Here is a 21,708-nt window from a genome sequence, read left to right as displayed (position 1 = left end):
CAGAGATTGCCCTGCAGGCCGTGGTGAGAGGGCAGGCTGTGTCCCTGCAGACCATGGAGGTTAATGGTGGATCAGAGATTCCCCTGCAGGCCGTGGAGGACGCGAGGGTGGAGCCGGTGTGGGGACCCGAAGGCGACTGTGAGTGCGTGGGAAAGGCCACGCTGGAGCAGGTGTGGAGGCCTGGAGTGCGTGGCAAGGAGTGGTGTTGGAGAAGGTGGTGGAGGGCTGATCCCCGTGAGAGGGATCCCAGGGTGGAGCAGGGGAAGAGTGTGAGGAGCCTCCCCCTGAGGAGAAAGGAGCGTCAGAGCCAACGTGGGATGAAGTGCCCGCAAGCCCCATTCGCCGTTGCCCTGGCCGCTGTGGGGAGAAGGTGGAGGTATGGTGAGCAAAGGTGAGGGCGGGAAGAAGGGAGGGGTGGGGGGAAGGTGTGTTTTTAAGATCTGGTTCTCTTTCTCCTTCTGCTAGTGTGATTTGCTTGGTAGGAACATGAAATGGATGTCTTTTTTCCGCAAGTGGAGTGTGTTTTGCCTGTGAGCATAATTGTTGAGTGATCCGTCCGTGTCCTTGTGTGGACTCGCGAGCCTTTGGTTGTATTTTGTCGTCCGCATGGCGCCGGACGGGAGGAGTGAGCAAGCAGCTGCATGGTGCTTTGTTGGTGGCTGGGCGTAAAGCACGCCGTTGCTGTTAGTGGGGGATAGGGTGGAAGGAGGCAGTTGGCTTGTTGATGTGCTTGCGAGGTGAGATGGGCCTGCGTAGGTGGTAGGGCTGGAGCAGGAAGCTTTGATGTGCAGATGCTTTGGGTGTCGCAAGTGGTTGGGTAGTTGCTGTGTGCAGGAGCAAGGTGGTGGCTTGTGGAGGTAGGTGCGATGTCAGAGGTGGCTGAGGAGGTGCTAAGGCAGTGGCAGGCCCCGGCTTGTCGAGGTCCTTGTGATGTGCGTGGTGCCCAAGTAGGTGAATGGGAAGGAATGAAGAGCTTGTGCAGGTGCTTTTGAGGTCACTGTTTTGTGAGCATGTGAATGGGAATGAAAGGAGAGCTGACTTGTGCATGTGCTTAATGGTGTCCAAGGTGGCTGAGGAGGTGTCAGGCCAGGGCCAGCCTCTGGCTTGTGCAGCTGTTTGTGAGGTTTTGCCAAAAAAAAGGCATTGGTTCACTCATCCCCATCTGTCTCTGCTGCTATGAGACCCCCTCCACATTCCAGGAGCAACTCCCATGTGCCTTGTCCAGCCTTTTACTGCAGACACAGTGAGTGAAGCTCTTCATTTTCTTCTTCATGTTGCCTGCAGCCCCCATCAGCTCCAGGTTGATGAGCTTTGGCTTTCCTAAAACATGCCTGTATACTGAGGTCATATTTCTTAATTTCTCCTTCATAGCCTGTCCTTGCTTCCACATCCTGATCGTTGTGTTGTGCCTCCCATCTGTGACCCATCCCTGCACCAGTGCAGCCCCACTGCCCAACACATGCCCCCATGCTCCCCCTCGTCAGACACTGCACAGTGTCTGTCCCTTGGAGAAGTCAGTCTCCAATCCAACAGAGCTGTGTTTGTGCAAAGTGTTTTCATTGCAGTATCCAGCTCTTCTGTACTTAAGTGCTCTGTCAGGATGGCTGCTTAGTGTGCACTTCTAGTGACCTTCACTTTAATTGTCTTAACTGATTGCAGATCGTTTAGATGATTCCAGGGTGCCTGCTAGCTCTGATTAAAACAGGTTTCTTTCCACCAGTATTAAGTTTCTTCATCTCACTTCTTTGCATAAGTAAAATAAATATTTAGATGCATGCTGAGGTATCCTGAAGCAGGGATGGGATGGATTGAAGAGCTGAGGTAGCTCAGTTCTTACTGCCTTGGGGGACTTGGGGCCAGTTGTTGCTCTCTCCAGGTCCCTGACTTGTGATACTGGGCTCCAGCACTTGCCAGCATGGACGGCTGTAAAGAGAGCCTGGAAGAAGGGTCTGCTCGGTTCACACGCTCAGGACAAGCGGCTAGCAGGGCACCAGCAAGGAGGAATTCCTTGGCCTCAAAAGAAGCAATTGCTCGCTCTGTCTGGGCAGCTGCAACCCACGAGTGCTTGCTGTCTGATGAGAGCTCAGGGATGTGTCCACTCCGCTACCCAGGTGGGGAAATGGAGGAACAGAGAAGGGCCAGGACCTACCTTGTGTCGCGCAGAGGTGCAGTGGCAGGGCTTGAGTGCATCCCCCTCTTCCTGGGGATTTGGCTGCCTGGTTCAGGGTCACTTAGGTATGGTGCAGGCATTGGGCTTTGAAGAGAGCTGTTGGAGGAGGTGCTGCTAAGCAGCTCGGTGGGGACTCCCCCTGCCTTTGACTGGATTTGGCTTTTAAGCTGCAGGTCTCACCTGGGTCTGTCCTACCAGCCTTACTAGGATATGTGGGACTGCATCCTTGTTGGTGAGGCCACCGCCTCTGCCTGTGTAGTTACCTCGCTCGGCTCCGGCTCCCCTTTCCTCATGGAGCAGCCACCCTTGCTGCTCCTGACACCGAGGAGGGTTTGGGAGAGAGCCAGCCTTCCTCACTCCTGCTTTAGCCACCAAGGCAAATCCTCTAGCAGCAAAGAGAGAACCCAGGAGTCCTGGATCCCAGTGCTTTTATCTGTGCACCTTACCTCATCCCATGAAACAGCCTGTGCCTTCACATCACAGGGTCAGCCACAGCGGAGCATACTGGGTGGGCAATCCTGGTGCTCCGAGGGACTGGGCTGAGCAGGCACTGCAGCATAGAGAAGTGCTAACCTGATGATGGTGGAGGTCCTTTCACAGTCAAAGTCTCCCTGGAGGAAGACAAGGGTTCCCAGACACTTAGCTCTAGCAGAGGGGGACAGGAGCAGGATGCTTGGATGGGTCTTGCTGGGAACTGCCTTGCACTGTGTCCTTGCATACGTGGTGGCACGGGGAGAGGCTGAATGTGGTCTGGAGAGTGTAGGCTGCTCTGCAGGTGTTTCTGGGAATCAGATGTCTGTGGCTTTTGCATCAGTTCAGAAAGCAGAGCAGAGCTTGTTGGCTTCTGAGAAGTCTCACAGAATTTCAGAATGGTTGAGGTTGGAAGGGACCTCCGGAGCCATCTGGTCCAACCCCCTTGCTCATGTAGGGTCCCTAGAGTGCACAGGACCACGTCCAGATGGCTTTTGAATATGCCCAAGGATGGAGACTCCACAACTTCTCAGGGCACCCTGTGCCAGGGCTCAGTCACCCCCACCCCCCAGTGAGAAAGTGTTTCCTGATGTTCAAACGTAACCTCCTGTGTTTTGAGTTTGTGCCCGTTGCCTCTTGTCCTGTCATTGGGCACCGCTGAGAAGAGCCTGGCTCCATCTTCTTTACACCCTCTCTGTCCTTGGAGATCTCCAACACCCATGTGGACAAGGCCATGATCCTGGCTGGACCCACTTTGAGCTGGAGGTTGGACAAGAGACCTCCCCAGAGGCCCTTCCAAACCTTCATTTTCCTGTGAGTTTTATGGTGAAGCCTAAGGACTGTACCTTAAGGGTACCTCCTCAGAGACCAATGAGGGGACCAAGCTACCACTCACCCAACAGCTGCAGCACTGAGTGAAAGAATACAATTATGGGCAATTTTGCCCAGGTTGCCTTTAGTCAGAGCATACTTCTCTTTATAAGAACTCGTTTGATTACTGCAAACACTCCAGTCCAAGGCACTCAGCAGGTGGCTATGGCAACCCCTGAGATAAGTGGTCTAAAATAAACCAGGTAAAATAATGAGGGGATAATAATACGGTTTGAGTTCAAATAAACCATTAAGTGTGACTAATGGGTTTACATTTAAAAAATATTTATACATCGTATTTCTGGGCTACACATTAGTAATGGTTCGAGGCCCATTGTTCATCCCACTGCTGTAGGTGGTCTCCAAAGAATACTGTTAATAGATGCCTCCTGCATTTGTTAACCCAGCACTCAGCAGGAGCAAAAAAGTCTTGTAGCTCCACAAAATAGAACTGTTAAAGGGAGAAGAGAGAGGGGGGAGGGCTCAGGGAGGCAAGATTACCCCTGCAGAGAGAGCTACAGCCCCTTCTCAGAGGCTGACCTAACTAATTTAATAGGAGTCTCTCCTCAATATTTAATTTTTTTTCCCCAAACCATCTCTATTGGACCCAAATCAAAACTAGCAATTAGCAGCTGGCTGATAAGTGCTGTGCATGCTCAGGATGGGACAGTCATTACCCAAGCAAAGCTTATGATTTAAAGAAATAGTCTAACGTATTTCCTTAACTTGTGGTGAGGAGAAGTGGAGCTGGGATTGTCTGTTCCTGAGGAGCTGGTCTCCTGCGATTACTCCTCCAGCACAACTGCTAGCCCGCTAGCGACGGGGAATTGCAAGAAAGCAGAACTGAAATTTGCTGGAGCTACTCATGCTGTTTCTGGTGGGCAGTAAACCTTTAGACATCCTGATTTTCAGAATATAGCCACAAGAAAAATGGGAGACCGTGTTCCCTCTTACCCTCCTTTTCTCCATATAGGCTTCCTGTCTTCATCCTGCCCTTGAACAGAGCCTGTCCCTTCTCAGCTTTCCTTTGCCTTTTGACTGCGGGTCACACAGAAGCAAATAGACCTGTCCTAACATCAGGGAAGAATTCATCCTTCAGACCTGGCAACTCCCCAAGGATTTTGGATCATAAATCCTGCAGCAATCCTTGCAGCTTATTTAGTTGGTTCACCCTGAAGCATCTAATACATAAAAGATTATGAGGTTAGTTTTTTCCAAAGTACTGGCATTATGAAGCAGACATAGTAAACATAGAGTGGGGTAGGTCCCTTTTTTGGGCATCCTCCCTCATTTCTAGGTCGTTACAGAAAACCCAGAAGATCATAAGCAAAGGGGCTTTGTGGAGTTGTAGCTTTTCTTGTCAACAACAACAACTATATTTGAGTGTATTTACGCTGCTTAGAAAGATGGGTAGCTGTGCCTTGCACCAGCAGTAAAGCATTTACTATACAGCCCCTGACCATGTCCCCTTTTCAATTCAAAAGTATTGTCTTTCTGACTAAGCTGCTCCGGTCTGAAAGAGAAGGAATGACTAGGAAGCAGTGACTGTGAATGTGCTGTTGTATTACCCGGCACATTAGGTCTAGCCTACAACACCTTTCAGAGCGCGGACAAAAGTTGGCTATTAAGTCGAAAGTTGCCTAGACACTGGCTGTTCCTCAGAAAAAAGTAGTTAAATAAAGAAAATCTACAGTAAAAACACTAAAAGAAGAAAGTGGCTTTTGGTTGATAGAAAGATGGAAAAGAAACTCTGCGTGAGTGGAAGTGGATATGTATGGAAAGCAAAACAATAGTCCAGATGACAAGAAGAATTGAAGCCAGTGAAATAGTCAAGGCAATAGGGGCTTCAAGAGGAACGGAGGGGAAAGAACTTCATGAGAGGTTGTCGCAGGAAGACTAGACAGCAATATATTTCAAAAGTCAATCTTCTTTAATGATATCAACATAGAACGGTCCAAGTGAACAGGAATGTTATGTTGTATTGAGATACAACAGCCAGATTGGACAGGAATATCAGGTCGTAAACACTGCGATAAACACAACTTAGTTACAGGTTCAGGGTGTCAGCTGGGAACTATCACTACACAAACTATAACCAAATGTAAGCTTAAAATGATGACTCAAAATGCGCACTCACTCACCGGTAAGCGAGGCACTCAACCCCGGGGAGTTTCCTTAGATGGCATCCCGATGTAAGGGAGAGTCTCTGACTGCAGACCCGCTGCTCCGAGGAAGACAGGCTCAAAGGGCTCTTCCGGCGGGCTCCATTTATACCCGAAGTCGGATCGGGGCTCGTGGTCATATATGGTCAGCGGTCTGGAAACTTGTCACTGTCTACGTGACTCCAGTCATCACATGGCTGGCCGGCTCGACCCCCAAACCGCGGCTTCTAGTTTTAAGTCTTTCCTTTCAGCAGTTGAGAAGTTTTGCTCTTTATCGGGGCGGGTGCACCTGCCACACTCCACCCCGTGACCACAGTCACGATCCGACTGGTTTCTTTGGAGTGGTGGTACAGTCACCTCTTGCCTCCAAAGTTAAAAGGGAGCGCAGTTTTCGGTGAGAATTGATGCTCATCATGAATCATCATTTCTTTGGCTATTTTACAATTCTAACGGAACATCTGCTATTTGGGTTAGTTCTAAAGGAGCATACGTAACAACGGATACGAACCACGTTATCATATGTTTAACACAACTTAATACAATACAAATGGCAATATTATGATTATAACCACTATCAAGGATTGTAAAAGACTGGTTAACCATCCCGACAGGGAAAACCCGAACGCACTGGAAATCTTTCCCACCCAGTTGATGTTTAATGCGGCAGCAATTGCCTCTGAGTCCTTTGCTGCTTTCTTCATTTTGTCGATTTGGGTTCGGAGGGTATGGATACATTTGGGATATAAACGCAGCAGTCATCTACTCATCAATTTAGCACTCCATACTAAAGGTGTTCCTTTAGCAGCATCAGGTCTAATCCCGCTCGGTGCTGGGCGGTCATTTTGCTGGTGTGTTGTAATTGTTCATTCAAGAGTTCTAAGCTGTCAGATGTAGAATTGGCTCAAATAGATACTTGCATCAATAGGTCATAAATGGCTTGTGGGTTTTTGAGGGAGGCAGTCCCCATTCCGAACATGGCCTCCAGCCACTATCCCAGTGGCGTTTTTGCTCTTTGCCACGTTCCCTTCTTTAGCGGTTGTATCTCCCGGGGGCTGCGATCCCACCACTTAGGGCTATAGGCCCTTCTCGGTAAATGGGACAAAGGGAAGGCAGGGCTACTGTGCAGGCCATCCGGGAACAGTTGGGTGTAGCCGGGAATACAGACAGCCACTGGAGTATGCCGACTCTAGATCTGGGAGGGGCGGGCACATCAGATGTTTGGCATATGCCTTGTGTGGGGGCATGAAGAGGACAGTCCCTATAAGCGTTACATTTTAGGGCAGTGGGCCACACATAGCTGGTATTACTACACAGACAGCCCTGTACCAAAGCTTCCTGAATGGGGCGGGGCATGTATCATCACAATAATGGCCTTTTATCTATGTTTTTACATTGCATTTCTGTTTGGCAGTCCCAAAGTGTTGTTTTTTTTTTTTACTGGTGGTGCCCCATTCCTTTGCGCAATCCAGTCAGGTCCCCATGTGCAATTGAGGGGATGTTTTTCCCAGGCTCCCTTGAACCCTGGTTCTTGACAAGCGTTGGGGCAATGCTACCATTACTCTCGGGTGTTTAATACACCAGGTGGTTTAACAGTTCAGTATATTGCAGGGAATGATCATCTGTTTCCATTGGTCATGATGTTCAGTAATTCCCCAGGGAACATTAAAGCATGGCATTGTACCATTAAAACTCCACCCCGTGGCGTTATTAGGGGTAGGAAGAGGTAATTACACTTTCCCCATATTGAATTGGCATTTATTGCGCCAGGTGACCAGCTATAGATGGTATGAGTGTGACCTCCATCCTTTCCATCCGTTCCCCAGGCCGGCTGGAATTATTGCACTGTTGCCATGGAGTTCAAGGGTTAGTGATATATTAGTGGTTTGCACAAAGATTGGTAGGGCTCCTCTACTGACTTAGGGCTGGGCAGACAGGCTGTTATTGAAGTTAAGTTCACCATACATGCAAATCCCACTATCAGTTGAGCCACCACCTTGCTGTCCAGGTTCTTGTTGTCCATGCCCGCTGTTGTTACTGCCATCAGTGGGAGTGTCCGAATAGTTTGCTTTTCCATAGTCCTGCCAAGAGGACACAAATTGCACCTCGGGCCTTGGGACCGGGTCTCAGAAATTAGGAATTATCCATCGAGTACTTATGCGATGGCCTTTCCCTTTCCTATCTAAGGCCTCCCAGGCATGTAAGCCTCTGGGTTTCGCCAGGTCATGGGTACAGTGCCAACAGAGGGCAGTTTTACCATGACGGGTTGGCCTGTATGTTCTCAATGGGAACTGGCCCTTTTGCTTGTCCGGTTTGGGAGCGTCGCCCGTTAATGGTCCCGTAGGACAAAAATGAGGTAGGTACCATCGTTTGCCTGCCAGCATATCGAATCCCAATATGTTTCCCTTATAAGGGCTCAGAGCCACCTCCACAAGTTTCGGTCTCTATCGGGGCGGGTGCACCTGCCACACAGGTTAACTAAACACTCTTCCACCCTCCATCCAAAACAGAGGGCAAGTCTCTGAGACCGAGATAGAGATAGGGCAGGTACGTGCAGAGGCAAGAGAGGAAAAAAGCTTACTTAAGAATATAACTTTGGTTCTTAAAACAGTTAGCAGCATACAGTGAAGAGAAAGTGCAATCAGAGAGCAGAACACCTTAGCCAAGCAGCACCTCCTGACCCTGCCCACCTTCCCCTTTAAGCAGGGTGTATGCTGCAGCCAGAGAAACGTTGCAAAACTGCGGCTTCTGGCAACTTATTCCTGAAATGCACTAGTTTTCTTTTGGAGAACTGGAATACTGGGATGGATTCCCCAGTGCTCAAAACTCAGTAGTGTCTATTTCAACCATGGGCTTAAAAGTATACATCATAGGCTGTAATTTGAAGAACTCAGTCCATAAAAACCATGATTAAACAACAAACAATAGATAAGCCAAAAAGGGGGCAAAAAAGGAAGAAACCATACACACAGGGAGTCCAATGGCTAACCAATTTCTATCAAAATGTCCATCGCAAGTGAGTGGTGTATCGTGAGAGATCCACTGTTTACATTTCCAATACTATAAACAGTATCCTGATTTTCATAACATGACATGCAGCATCCAAACCACAGAAATGTAGAAAAGGCACAGGCAAGGAGAAACACATCTTCATAGCATTACATTCAATAGCTGTTTAACGGTGAGCCTTCTTTTAGAGCTGTCCAACAATGCTGACTAATCCAGGTGACCTGTTTAATCAGACTTAATTGTCAAAAGGATTAACAATATCTAAGTAAAACAAGGCATGTATACATTAAAGAAAACAGCACGGAACTGTACTGCTTGTGAACTGTTTACAAAAACATACAAGATGTTGGATGGCACAAAGTATATAGTGCTAATAGAAACGGATTGTTTAAGCTAAGTGCTTAACATAAACTGTCCATCTCTACCTGTAACAAAGAATATTTTAGGGGATTAAAAAACCCATTCCTTATGAAAAATAATGCTCTGAGCAAGAGGAGAATGGCCGACTGGCTCCCAAAACTGGTGACTGATTACGAGTCAAAGCAGAGTAAGCTGCTGCTCTTGCACCCTTCACTACACGGGGAGCATCCTGCCTGTTTAGCTGGTATTGAGGCAACTGGTCACAGTGAACTATCCAGGGGTGACTGAGGACTTGGGCTGCAGTCAGTCTTTGATGTGGGTTAACATGAAGCATTTTTGAAAGAAGGTCCTTAGCTGTATCTGAAACGGTATTCCAATAACCACCGCTGAGAGACAACTTCCCGCTACCTATTCGGGCCAAAATCTCCTCTGGGGTATCATCAGGACCAGTTACAAAAGGAGGTAGCCAGCAAGCATGGTATAAAGTAGAACACCAAGGCTCCATATGTCCCATGCAGCATCGTAACCTTGCCTCTGTAAAACCTCTGGTGCAGCAAAACTTGCTGTGTAACATGGACTCCTCAGAAGACCATTTTCTACTCGTAGTTGTTTTGCAAGGCCAAATTCACAAAGTCGAATGGATTCTGGATTACCAGATTCATCAACATAAAGAATATTGCTAGGCTTCAGCTCTCCATGAACAACCCCTTGCGCATGGAGGTACTCAACCGTTCTTGTTATTGTGAACAGAACGGCACTAGCTTCTCGTTCCGAGAAAAAAATTTGTCTATGAATTTTATCCAGCAGTTGCCCTCCTTTCGTAAGTTCTGTTACTATGTATGCGTATTTTCCATCATCATGCACATCTTTTAGGGTAATAATATTTGGATGGTGGCCATAGCGCAGTAGGATTTCAATCTCCTTTCTTGGATCTCTTCTACTCTTGTCTATAATCTTTACAGCATATTCCATGTTTAAAGCTTTATGAATACATCTCTTATAGACAGAGTAAGACCCAACTCTGATATCTTCCTTCACTTCGTATCTATCAGTAAACTGAATGCTGTTCCTGTGCAACTGCTGGACAACGGAATGCACTCCAACTGTCTGCACTGCCTGGCTTTCGTCATTTGATGCAATAGCTACAGAACTAAATCCCCGAACAAGTTGATGCGCATTAGCACTAGGTGGGAGACCAGGCAAATCTTCTGGAGTTTTTGCTGTAAACTCAGGGTCAAAATAAAACGTATCTTCAGGTCTGCCAGTTGCAGGTTTAAAAGGGGGATCAATTTCTCTCCTGTACAATTTATTCCAATCTATTTTGGAAAAGAATGCATGCCTCTTAATTTCTTCAACTCCATCTAGGCCTGCTCCTAATCTGTTTGCTGGGTTTCTTTTGAAGAGCACTCGCAGAAGACTCTCTGCTTCCGGGCTCAAGAACTGGGGCATTCCAAGTTGGCCTCGAGAATCAGTGTCATGGTTTCTTTTCTGTCTTTCCCTTGGAAAGGCAGAGTACCAGTGAGCATTTCAAACATTACAACACCAAAAGACCACCAGTCTGCGCTCCGTGTAAGGCCTCCGCTCTTAATGACTTCTGGCGCCATATATTCCACTGTTGCACAGAAAGAGAAGGCTTTTTTTTCAGATCAATTGACACCTCACTTAAGCCAAAATCTGCTAATTTGATATGTCCTTCCTCATCAAGAAGGATGTTTTCTGGTTTAGGTCCCGGTATATTATTCCACCACTATGTACATGGTCTAAAGCAAGTGCTAATTCTGCCAGGTAAAATTTAACATCGTCTTCTGTGAACATCACCCTACGTTCTCCACATGCTCCAATTGCCTCTATTAAATTTCTTAGGGCTGTTTGGCAATGGGCTCTGTCTCCGGCCATATTATAGTTCCCGTTCGGATTTAGTGTCGGCCACGGATTTCTCCCTCCTCCCACCTGTCGTGCTAATTCCGCATCCTTAGTTAATACCTTCTCTCTTTCATCTGGGCAGAATGATTCTCGGAATAAGATTTGGGGTGTCCCCCCGGTTAGGATTGTGTCCCGTGCAGAGATTTGACAGTAACTGCGCCCGTGTTTCTGCATCCTCCCTTAATCTTGGCATTGTACAGCCCCATAAGGCTAAATCATTTGGGTTCCACGATGGATTAGTATAAACCGTCGATGTGGGGCATGCATAGTCACCCCCTGGCCGTAAAGCGGCCAGATTAGTCAAAACATTTGAAACCATGGGCAAAGTCCCACCCTTGCTACAGGAAGGTCTGGGGGAGGTCGGTACAGGGACTGTAAGGTGGGGCAGGAGTCGGGGAGGGCCTTGTCTGGTCGTCGTTCGGGGCTGTAGCCTTACCTACGGCCAAAGTTACCTTACAGGTTAGTTTTTCCCTCAGCCCCTTTTGCCTCCCTGGATGTTGTCTCTCCCGCACCCATTCATCCCACACATACCAATAATCCATGTGTCCCGGGAACCGGTACTGAAGTTGGTCTCGCACAAAGGTCAGTCGATGTTGGTCAAAACTCCCTTGTGGTGGCCACTGATCTTCAATATCTCCATGGCGGGTGATGAATGGCCACCATTGTTGACATAGAACTACTGCGTCCTCCTTTAGTAGTGAATTTGCACCACAGATTTTTTCCCAGTTTTGTAATATCTCTACTAAGGGCGTCTCCCTCTCTACTCCAGTTACGTTACTCATGATTTAATCCGGGTGGGACTCAACCCCCCCTTTAAAATCTCTCAAAACCCTCTAATCTGGGCAGGACTCGAACCCCCCTTTTAATCAGACGTCTTCTGTTGATCAGACTGCGTACAAACTTGTGTGCGATTTATGCTGATCAGGCTAGGCACCTCGGGCGGGACTTGAACCCCCCCCGAATTCTGTCCTTTTCCCTATATTGAATTTAGATTTAAGGGATTTAACACTCACCACTCGAGCGATTCGGTGCGTCCCGTGTCCAAAATCCTCGGGTGAACTCACCCTGTGCTGCCAGTCAGAGGTTTGGATCCAAGAGGTTCCGAGAGTGACCTAGGGTCCCATCTGGGGTGCCAAACTGTTAAGGGGGAAGCCGCTGCCCGAGCATTCACACACCAATCAAGGAGTCGCACACACACCACCCGAGACTTTAACTGCTAGGACCGGCGTCCCTTCGCAGCGGGCGACTCCAGTGAGCCGACGGGTGCCCCTTTCGACTCCTCACACACACACCACTCACCCTCGGGCGCTTCTTCTTCCCTCAGGCTCCAGCCAAGGTTCCCCAAAGCAGACTCTCTAATCAAGGCCTTCAAAATAAAAGCCTAATTTACTCTATCTATGGTGCCCAAATTCAGACAGCTCAAGCTGGCTGTCTCTGGAGAGGGAACCGAACACCACAATCCCTGGGCAATTATGCCCTTACAATCTAAATTCCCACCCCTCACACCATAGTCTGGCCCAATGGTAAGATCGAGTCTGGGGTCATCTTCTCTCTCATTGGGTGCTTTTCTCGTCTCTCGGCTGGTTCTTCCTGCTGTGTTTTAGGCTACTTGTTACTATGTCTCCTTTTCCTGGGGCAAACTGGCTCTGGGGCTTTCCAAATCTCTTACTCCTGCCATCAGATTATAGGTGAACGTTAAGCAACAGCATTCAGCAAGTTATGAGTCCTGCTTTATCATGAAGGACTACTTTTAAGCAGCTAAACAAAGTCCTTAAAGCCCTACAAAACATATTAACAGCCTCTCTAATTTCTATACGTTCCTGTGCTATTACAGCCTAACAGCCTTATGCCATTATTGCCACATGCTGTTTAGGTCTCGTTCGGGTGTGGTCTGCATGGTCCCGTAGCTCTGCTTTGCCACCTTCCACAACACTCGATCACTGATTGCTGATAGAAATGGGAAGCTCTGGCAAGACTGAGAGAATGAGGGGAGCGTTATGTTGCTAAGCAAGCCCCGAGCCCAGTGCTGGTGGGGCTGTGAAAGGGCTGCCAAGGGAAGGTGAGGGCCAGCAAGAGTTTTCAGTCCTGGCACCTTCCCTGTGGGAGCACGGCAGGAGCCCCACAAGGAACCGCACAAAGCTGGCAGGGAATGGCACGGGGCCGTGGCTGGAGCAGAGACTGTGCCTTCCACTTTACCTGAGAACAACATGGCCACTAGGAAGCCGAGTGCTGGAAACTACAGCTCCCAGCATGCCCTGGGAACCAACATGGCCGCCCGCAGCCCAGTACCCCAGGACTACAGCCCTGGCATGCCACTGGGCGCTCCTTCCTCCTGTCTGACCCTGCGGGGACACCGTCCCCCTGGCTGGACCCCACTCCTCCACAGGCCCCATGGCCGCCTCCCGGGCAGCCCCAGTCCCAGTCCCAGAGCCTTGGTGGAGCAGGGAGGAGGAGGAGGAGAGAGGGACAGAGGGGCAGAGAGGGGTGGGTGGGGCGGAGAGTGGCAGGAGAAGGACGGGAGCAGGACAGAGGGACGGCAGGGAAGAAAGCAGGAGCTGGTCAGGGAGTGGAGAAAGGAAACCCCTGGTGAGGAGCGGGCCCAGGGCCAGGGAGAAGGGGATGGAGGGGAAGGGGCAGGGGGCAGCCAGGAACATGGTGATGAGCAGCAGGACAGAGGGAGAGAGAGGGCAGAGGAGGGCAGGAGGAAGGACAGACAGAGGGAGCGACACGGGCAGGGTGAGGGAGTGGGACGGAGGGACAGATAGACGGAAAAGGCAGCAGGAGAGCGGAGTGACAGAGAAATGGGACAGGGAGCAGGACAGAGGCACAGAGGGGGAAAGGCTAAGAGAGAGAAAGGGAGAGGCAGGGGACAGAGCGCAGGACAGAGAGCAAGAGAAGGGCGGGAAACAATCCGGAGGCTGAGAAACACAGAGAGGGATGCGGGTCAGGAGAGGGAGGCGGCGAAGGACAGAAACAGCGATGGCCTCCAGGCTGGAGCCGGAGGAAGAGTGAAAAGGGCTGGGGAGCAGGCGAGAGGCCCAGAGAGAAAGAGAGAAGGCCAGCCAGCCGACGGGTGTCCCTGTCACACAGCTGATTTGGGGGTGGCAGGTCTCTTGTGCAGCTCTCTGGGAGTGGGGGAAAGAAAAGCAAATTGCTCCTTTTCGAGCTTTGTCCCCAGGGAGAGCCAGTGGAGACATGCTGTGCACTGGAGAGCATCCTGCAGGGAGGTGACAGATGTTTGCGGAGCAGCTGCTGAAGCTGAGACCCACCTGACAGCAAAGGCACGCACTGGCCACAGAGCATCCCAGGTGAGCTGATTGTCTTGGAGGCCAGCAAAGCAGCCTTCCTCTGCCCCTGGTTTTTGGTGAGAGATGGAGCAGCGCAGAGCTGTTTCTCAGGCATCCAGGCCTGACGAGAGTTTCCCCATGCCCCCAGGAGAGATCCTGCTCCCAGGAAGCACCTCCCCATCGAGCAAAGGCCATATCCAGCCGCCTGGCTCTGGGCACGGCTGCCCCAAGGGGTGTCTCAGGGAGGACGGGCTGATGTGCTTGGTGGCTCTGACACAGAAATGATGAGCTGAAGCCCCGTGGTGATGGCGGGCCAGTTGAAAGTCTCCAAGTGCCCCAGCCTTTCTCCCCGGGAGTGTTTAAGGCAGGCACTTTTTCCGGGGGTGACAGGTGATGTGAAGAGGGATGCTGTCCCATTCCCATTTCAAAGTTGTGACTTCTGAGAGCCGGGGCCACCTGAAGGCCCAGCCGGAGATCTCCAGGGAGTTTGGGTTCATTTTTTGGATATCTTGGGCTACAGTGTGCTAGGGTTCTGGGATGCTAGGGTGACAGTGTGCAAGGGTTACAGAGTGGTAGGGTTCTGGGATGCCAGAGTTAAGGAGTCAGGATTAAAGCGTGCTATTGTTCTGGAGAGGATCTGGGTTTGTTGGGCCTGGGTTCCTGGGGTTATGTTATTTTTGGCTTCTCTTGTGTTCTGGGTGGATTGCTTTTTTGGAGAGTCCTTTTTTAGCTTGTTTGCCTGTTTAGGTTTGGATAGGGGCCTTTGATTTGTGTATGCTGTGGCTTCGGGTTGGCTTTTTTTTACAGTTCTGGTGGTTTATGTTGTGTTTTCTGTCTTGTAACTACCATTTGTGGTCTGGTGTGTGTGACCGGCTGGGCCAGTGTCACTTCTGCTGTGGTCCAACTCATTTCCAGTAAGTCGGTAGGTGGTGGGTGGGTGGTAGGTAGGTAGGTAGGTCTGGAGGACTTGCGGTCCATAGCGGATGACTGCTGGAGGAGTAATGGGCACTTCTGGGTGTGGGAGGACTTCTGGCCCATAGGTAATGACTGTCGGAGGAGTAAGTGTGCTTCGTAATTTGTGTGGACTGCCAAATTCACGGTCATTTGTCCTGCTTTGAGGAAGAGCCGTGGAAGACAGCAGCCACCCGGAAGGACAAGGGTTTCCCCGAGGGTACGTGGCTTTTTGGTTTTTGCTTTTGAGTAAGCAACCTGCAAGGAGGCTGCTATCGTTAAGTTTAATGATGTTTTGTAAAGTCGTGGACTGAGTATCACGTGACTTGAAACATCGCTGAAAACATGGTGCAGGATTGTCTGCGTGTTCTGGGTGCTTTGGTTTTGAACATCTGCTCGTGGGGGTAACTTCATACTGTCCTTAGCTCCTATCTCAAGGCACGACATGTGCTTAAGGCAGGTTCCTCATCCACGATAGTGGATGTGAAGCCGTATTTCAAACAGACTTCCTGATCATTTTTAATTTTTGGGCCAGGCTCTTCTCAGATCTGATTCGTTCATGCTTGGTTTTGCATCTTCACGTGGCTGGCGAAGAGCTCGTAGGAGGAGCAGGAGAAGGGTCAGCGCTGCGTTTCCACGCGGTCACTTGTGCTGGCGTTATCAAGGTTATCTTCGATGTGCCGTTTCTTTGCAGGAATCTCTTTTTAAGCCACTTGTCCATTTTGTGAGGGGTAGTGGACTCCCAAAGGGAGACCCTTTGTTCCTCATTAGTGCCTCAGGGGTTTCCCTGCCATTTTTGTTTGCTTGCTTGCTTTTTCTTTGCTGTGCTGAATTTAAAGAACTTCTTTTAGCTCTTTGGGTTTCTGTCCTTAAAGGAAGCGTCTAGGATTTCTACCCAGGAGTGAGGTGTCCAGAAAGGAGTGTCCTGGTACACTGCTGTCAGCCTTCAGTCTAGTGAAATGGTGTCATGGCGTATGTTGAAGAGTCATGTAACTCAAATGCATTTGAAATATACAGGCTTTGCCCTTGCTCCAATCATGACTGATTGCTGATAGAAATGGGAAGCAGGTCCATGCCCTGTAGCTCCCAGGACTCTTCTCAGGCATTTGCCAAACTGTTTTGTCCTGCTGTGGAGGGAGCTGAAGGCCTGGCAGCAGCCCCAGACTCCACCAGGGTAGATCCCCCAAGAGTTGGTGCATGTTGAGGCAGGTCCATGCCCGGTAGCTCTCTGGAACTCCTCCCAGGAATATCCAGGAGTCTTTTGGTTTCCTTTGGAGATGAGCGACTTCCCAGGTAGCAGCCCCAGAATCTTCTAAGGTAGCTACGCAAAGAGCATTGTGTATGTTGGGGCAGGTGCATTCCTGTTTTTGCGTCAGGACTTTTCCCATACATCTGCCAGACTGTTTGAGTTTCCTGACAGGCAGCTAAAGTCCAGGTAGCAGCAGCACAATTTCCTCTTCCGTTAGCTGAAGAGTTCTTTGTGTTGGAGGCAGGTCTATGCCCGGTAGCTCCTCAGGACTCCTCCGAGGAACGTCCAGAGTGTTTTGGCCTCCCCTGGAGACAGCTGAATTGCGCAGGTAGCCATCCCAGACTTTTGCAAGGTAGCTACCAAGGTGTTTTGTGTGTGTTGGAGTCAGGTCCGTGCCCTGTATCTGTCTGGGACTCCTCCGAGCATCTGCGGGAGCATTTGGCTTTCTCTGGAGACAGGTGAATTCCAAAGGATCAGCCGCAGACTCCTCCAAGGTAGCTAGTCGAGGAGTTTTGTCCATGTTGTAGGCAAGTCCATTCGTGTTAGCTCTCCAGGAATTTTCCCATTCATCTCCAGAAGTGTGTTGGTATTGTGAGGTGCTTGTGTTGTCCTATTTCCCTGCAGATGTGATAGGGAAGAAGGAGGAACCTGGCTTGTGCAGGTGCTTGTGAGGTCCTAGGTGCATGAGTGATAGGGCAGGAGCTGGCCCGAGCTTGAGCAGCTGCTTTTTGATGTCCCATGGATGCCAAGTAGATGCTAGTTTAAAAGCAGGCCCCTGCCCTGTGCAGCTGCTTACGTTCTCAGTGAGTAGTTGATAGGGCAAGAGTATGTAACTGGGTTGTGCAGGTGCTTGTGGTGTCACAGGTGGTTGAGTAGGTGTTAGGGCAGGAGCAGGCCCCTGGTTTGAGCTGCAGCATATGTTGTCAGTGGTGGAGCAGGAGGTGATAGGGCAGGAGTGCGCAGGTGGCTTGTGCAGGTGCTTGTGAGGTCAGTGTTGGCTGTGTAGCAGTTAGGGCAGGAAGCTGGAGGTGGCTTGTGGAGGTGTTTGTGATGTCCCTGGTGGGTGAGTAGGTGAAGGCAGGAGCAGGCCCTGGCTTGTGCAGGTGCCTGCGATGTCAGTGCTGAGTGCTGAGGTGGTTGGGCAGAAGCAGGCCGCAGGCTTGCGAAAGGTGGTTTTGAGGTGAGTGTTTTGTGAGGATGTGAGTGGACTGAAAGGAGAGGTGGCTTGTGGAGGTGCTTGTGTTGTGGTATTTCTGTGGAGATGTGCATGGGCAGGAGGAGGCCCGTGGCTTGTGCAGGTGCTTGTGAGGTCGCAGGTGGTTGAGGAGGTGTGAGGCCAGGGCCAGCCCCAGGCTTGTGCAGGTGCTTGTGAGGTCGTAGGTGCGTGAGGAAGTGCTAGGCAGGAGGTGGCTTGGGCTGAAGGAGGTGCTTGTGATGTCCCATGCTGGCAAGGAGATGGTAGTTTAGGAGCAGGCCCCTGCCCTGTGCAGCTGCTTGTGTTGTCATTGGTGGCAGAGTAGTGGATAGGGCAAGAGGTTGCAGGTGGGTTGTGCAGGTGCTTGTGATGGGAGAGGTGGTTGCATAGGTGTTAGGGCAGGAGCATGCAGGTGGTTGTGCAGGTGGTTGTGCTGTGACATGTGCCTGAGGAGGTGCAAGGGTAGGGGTAGGCCTGTGTTTTGTGCAGGTGCTTGTGCTGTCGTAGGTGTTGTGTTGGGTTTGTGTGGCAGGGTTTGTGTAGAGGGGGGTCTGAGGGGTGGGTCCTGTGAGAAGCTGCTAGAAGCTTCCCGGCTGCAGTTCGGCCCGCCTGTGTGAAGGGGAGGCAATCAGCACCGGTGGTAGGTGCTCTGGGATAGGATATTTCAGAAGGGGAAAGAGTGGTGGAAAAAGAAGGAAGGGGAGGTGCAGCGATGAGAGGAGTGGGATGTGCGAGAAAGAAGCCTGCGGAGCCTGAGGTGAGTGAAGAAGGAGAGGGAGGAGGCGCGGGGGAGCAGAGATTGCCCTGCAGGCCGTGGTGAGAGGGCAGGCTGTGTCCCTGCAGCCATGGAGGTTAATGGTGGATCGAGAGATTCGCCTGCAGGCCGTGGAGGACGCGAGGGTGGAGCAGGTGTGTGGGCCCGAAGGCGGCCGTGAGTGCGTGGGAAAGGCCACGCTGGAGCAGGTGTTGGAGGCCTGCAGGAGTGCGTGGCAAGGAGTGGTGTTGGAGAAGGTGTGGAGGGCTGATCCCCGTGAGAGGGATCCCAGGGTGGAGCAGGGGAAGAGTGTGAGGAGCCCTCCCCCCTGAGGAGAAAGGAGCGTCAGAGCCAATGTGGATGAAGTGCCTGCAAGCCCATTCGCCGTTGCCCTGGGCCGCTGTGGGGAGGAGGTGGAGGTATGGTGAGCAAAGGTGAGGGCGGGAAGAAGGGAGGGGTGGGGGAAGGTGTGTTTTTAAGATCTGGTTCCTTTCTCCTTCTGCTAGTGTGATTTGCTTGGTAGGAAATGAAATGGATGTCTTTTTTCCGCAAGTGGAGTGTGTTTTGCCTGTGAGCATAATTGTTGAGTGATCCGTCCGTGTCCTTGTGTGGACTCGCGAGGCTTTGGTTGTATTTTGTCGTCCGCATGCGCCGGAGGGAGGAGTGAGCAAGCAGGTGCATGGTGCTTTGTTGGTGGCTGGCCTAAAGCACGCCGTTGCTGTTAGTGGGGGATAGGGTGGAAGGAGGCAGTTGGCTTGTTGCTGTGCTTGCGAGGTGAGATGGGCCTGGGTAGGTGGTAGGGCTGGAGCAGGAAGCTTTGATGTGCAGGTGCTTTGGGTGTCAGCAAGCGCTTGGGTAGTTGCTGTGTGAGGAGCAAGGTGGTGGCTTGTGGAGGTAGGTGCGATGTCAGAGGTGGCTGAGGAGGTGCTAAGGCAGTGGCAGGCCCCGGCTTGTCGAGGTCCTTGTGATGTGCGTGGTGCCTAAGGAGGTGAATGGGAAGGACTGAAGAGGTGGCTTTTAGAGGTGCTTGTGATGTGAATGCTTGCTGGGTAGCTGTTAGGGCAGGAGCGTGCAGGTGGGTTGTGCAGCTGTTGTGATTCCTAGTGGGTGAGCGGTGCTAGGGCAGAAGCAGGCGTGGCTGGTCAGGTGGTTGTGCTGTGAGTGCTGCTAAGTAGCTGATGGGCAGGACGGAGAGGTGGCCAGTGGAGGTGCTGGGAGTGCCTGGTGGCTCTGCAGCTGTTAGGGCAGGAGCATGCAGGTGGGTTGTGCAGGTTGTGATGTGCTAGGTGTGAGTAGGTGCTAAGGCAGGAGCAGGCCTTGGGTTGTGCAGTGCTTGGGCTGTGCCTTGGAGCTGAGCAGGTGTTAGGGCAGGAGCAGGCCCCTGGCTTGTGCAGCTGGTAGTGATGTGGTGTTGGCAAGTCATTGCTAGGGCAGGAGGCAGTCCCTGGTTTGTGCAGCGGCATATGTTGTCAGTGGTGGAGCAGGAGGTGATAGGGCAGGAGTGCGCAGGTGGCTTGTGCAGGTGCTTGTGAGGTCAGTGTTGCTGTGTAGCAGTTTTAGGGCAGGAAGCTGGAGGTGGACTTGTGGAGGTGTTTGTGATGTCCCTGGTGGGTGAGTAGTGATAGGGCAGGAGCAGGGCCCTGGCTTGTGCAGGTGCCTGCGATGTCAGTGCTGAGTGCTGAGGTGGTTGGCAGAAGCAGCCACATGGCTTGCAAAGGTGGCTTTTGAGGTGAGTGTTTTGTGAGGATGTTGAGTGGGACTGAAAGGAGAGGTGGGCTTGTGGAGGTGCTTGTGTTGTGGTATTTCCCTGCAGATGTGATGGGGCAGGAGGAGGCCTGTGGCTTGTGCAGGTGCATGTGAGATCCATGGTGGATGAGTAAGTGATAGGGTAGAAGGAAGCACTTGGATTGTTCATGTGCTTGTGATGGAAGTGATGGCTGATGGCTCGCTCACTCCCCTGTGGTGGGATGGGGGAGAGAATCGGAAGGGTAGAAGTGAGAAAACTCATGGGTTGGGATAAAGGCAGTTTAATAGGTAAAGCAAAAGCCATGCACACAAGTAAAGAAAAATAAGGGATTCATTCACTACTTTCTCTTTTTCCTCTGCTAACTTCTTGTGCACCCCCAGCCTACTCACTGATGGGGCGGTGTGAAGAAAACGAAGTCTATCCCAGCCAAAAGCAGCACAGCACGCATACGTGGGTGTGTCCCAGTGTGCGGCTCCCATTTGGAGGAGTGGGGAAACTGGACAGTGTCAGGGGAAGTTTGCCAAGGTGGGAGTTGGGGCCTCAAGCACATGACCTGTGTGTAGAGGACTGAGGGACCTGGGCTTCTTTGGCCCAGTGGCATGGAGGCAGTATAGGAGTAGTCTGAGAGTGATTGAAGGATGGCTTAAGAGGTGATGGAGCTTTTCCTCGTAGTGGAAAAGAGCATGAGAAGGAAAGAATGCCACTAAGTGCAGCTTGGGAGGTTGAGACTCGATATGAGGAGAACGAAATGTCACTCCAAGGGTAGTGCTGTGGTCTAATCGGCCACCCTGAGGAAATCTGGAATAGTCCATGGCTTTGTGTTTGAAGGAACGTCCAGGGAGGACGGAGCTATGTCAGTAAGGGTAGTGAGATGCTCAGATGAGAGCAAGGTGGAGTAAGCAAGCAGATGTCTACAGCCTGCAGGGAAAGAGGCCCAGGTGTGGGACACCATAGGACAGCCAGTGGTTATGCTGATCGAGGGCTCAGGCAAGGCTAAAAGCCGCCAAGAGAGCCGGGTCTTTCTCCCCTTGGCTGTGGCTGTTATCTCGACGCCAAGGCCTACGAGGAGACGCTTTAACCTTATGGCACGAGGCCCTCATTCCACACGCCCCACCAGGAGAGACCCATAAGCGTTGTACCATAGTCCTGCACTTGGCATTGCACATCCCTGCATTGCAACATGTGAGCAACACATTGCCCTGAGCAACATGTGAGGGACAGGATCTCCCTCCCAGGGCTGGGGGTCAGGGCTTGGCCCTTTGCCTTTCAAGGAACACGTGAAAGTTTACTCAGAATCTGTTCCTTTACATCGCCTTTCTCTACTTGTCATCACTTTCTCCTGTTTTCTGCTCTAAGCAGCCCCTGGGGAGGCTTTGTCAGTAATGTCCCTCAGCGGGACCATTAAGGCTCCAGGAAACTTCGGAGTTGGCATCTGACTTTGACTTCTTGAGAAGTTTCTTCAACTTCCTCTCAGTGTGTGAGGTTCATGGAGTCAGCACCAAATACACCATGGGGCTCGTTAAAACACAAGAAGCCATGTCTCTTCCATGATTTTCTGCAAGT

The 21,708-nt window shown here is 51.0% G+C and overlaps 1 pseudogene; it reads right to left on the bottom strand.

The window, feature by feature from the left end:
• Positions 1–9,145: 9,145 nt before the first annotated feature.
• LOC127025993 (ribosomal protein S6 kinase alpha-3-like) lies at positions 9,146–10,894 on the bottom strand (annotated as a pseudogene).
• Between the last annotated feature and the right edge of the window lie 10,814 nt (positions 10,895–21,708).

The sequence above is a fragment of the Gymnogyps californianus genome, chromosome 26 (assembly GCF_018139145.2).
Source record: "Gymnogyps californianus isolate 813 chromosome 26, ASM1813914v2, whole genome shotgun sequence".
Classification (NCBI taxonomy): domain Eukaryota; kingdom Metazoa; phylum Chordata; class Aves; order Accipitriformes; family Cathartidae; genus Gymnogyps; species Gymnogyps californianus.
The sequence above is the reverse complement of the archived record's forward strand: the minus strand, read 5'-3'. Positions and strand labels throughout refer to the sequence as shown.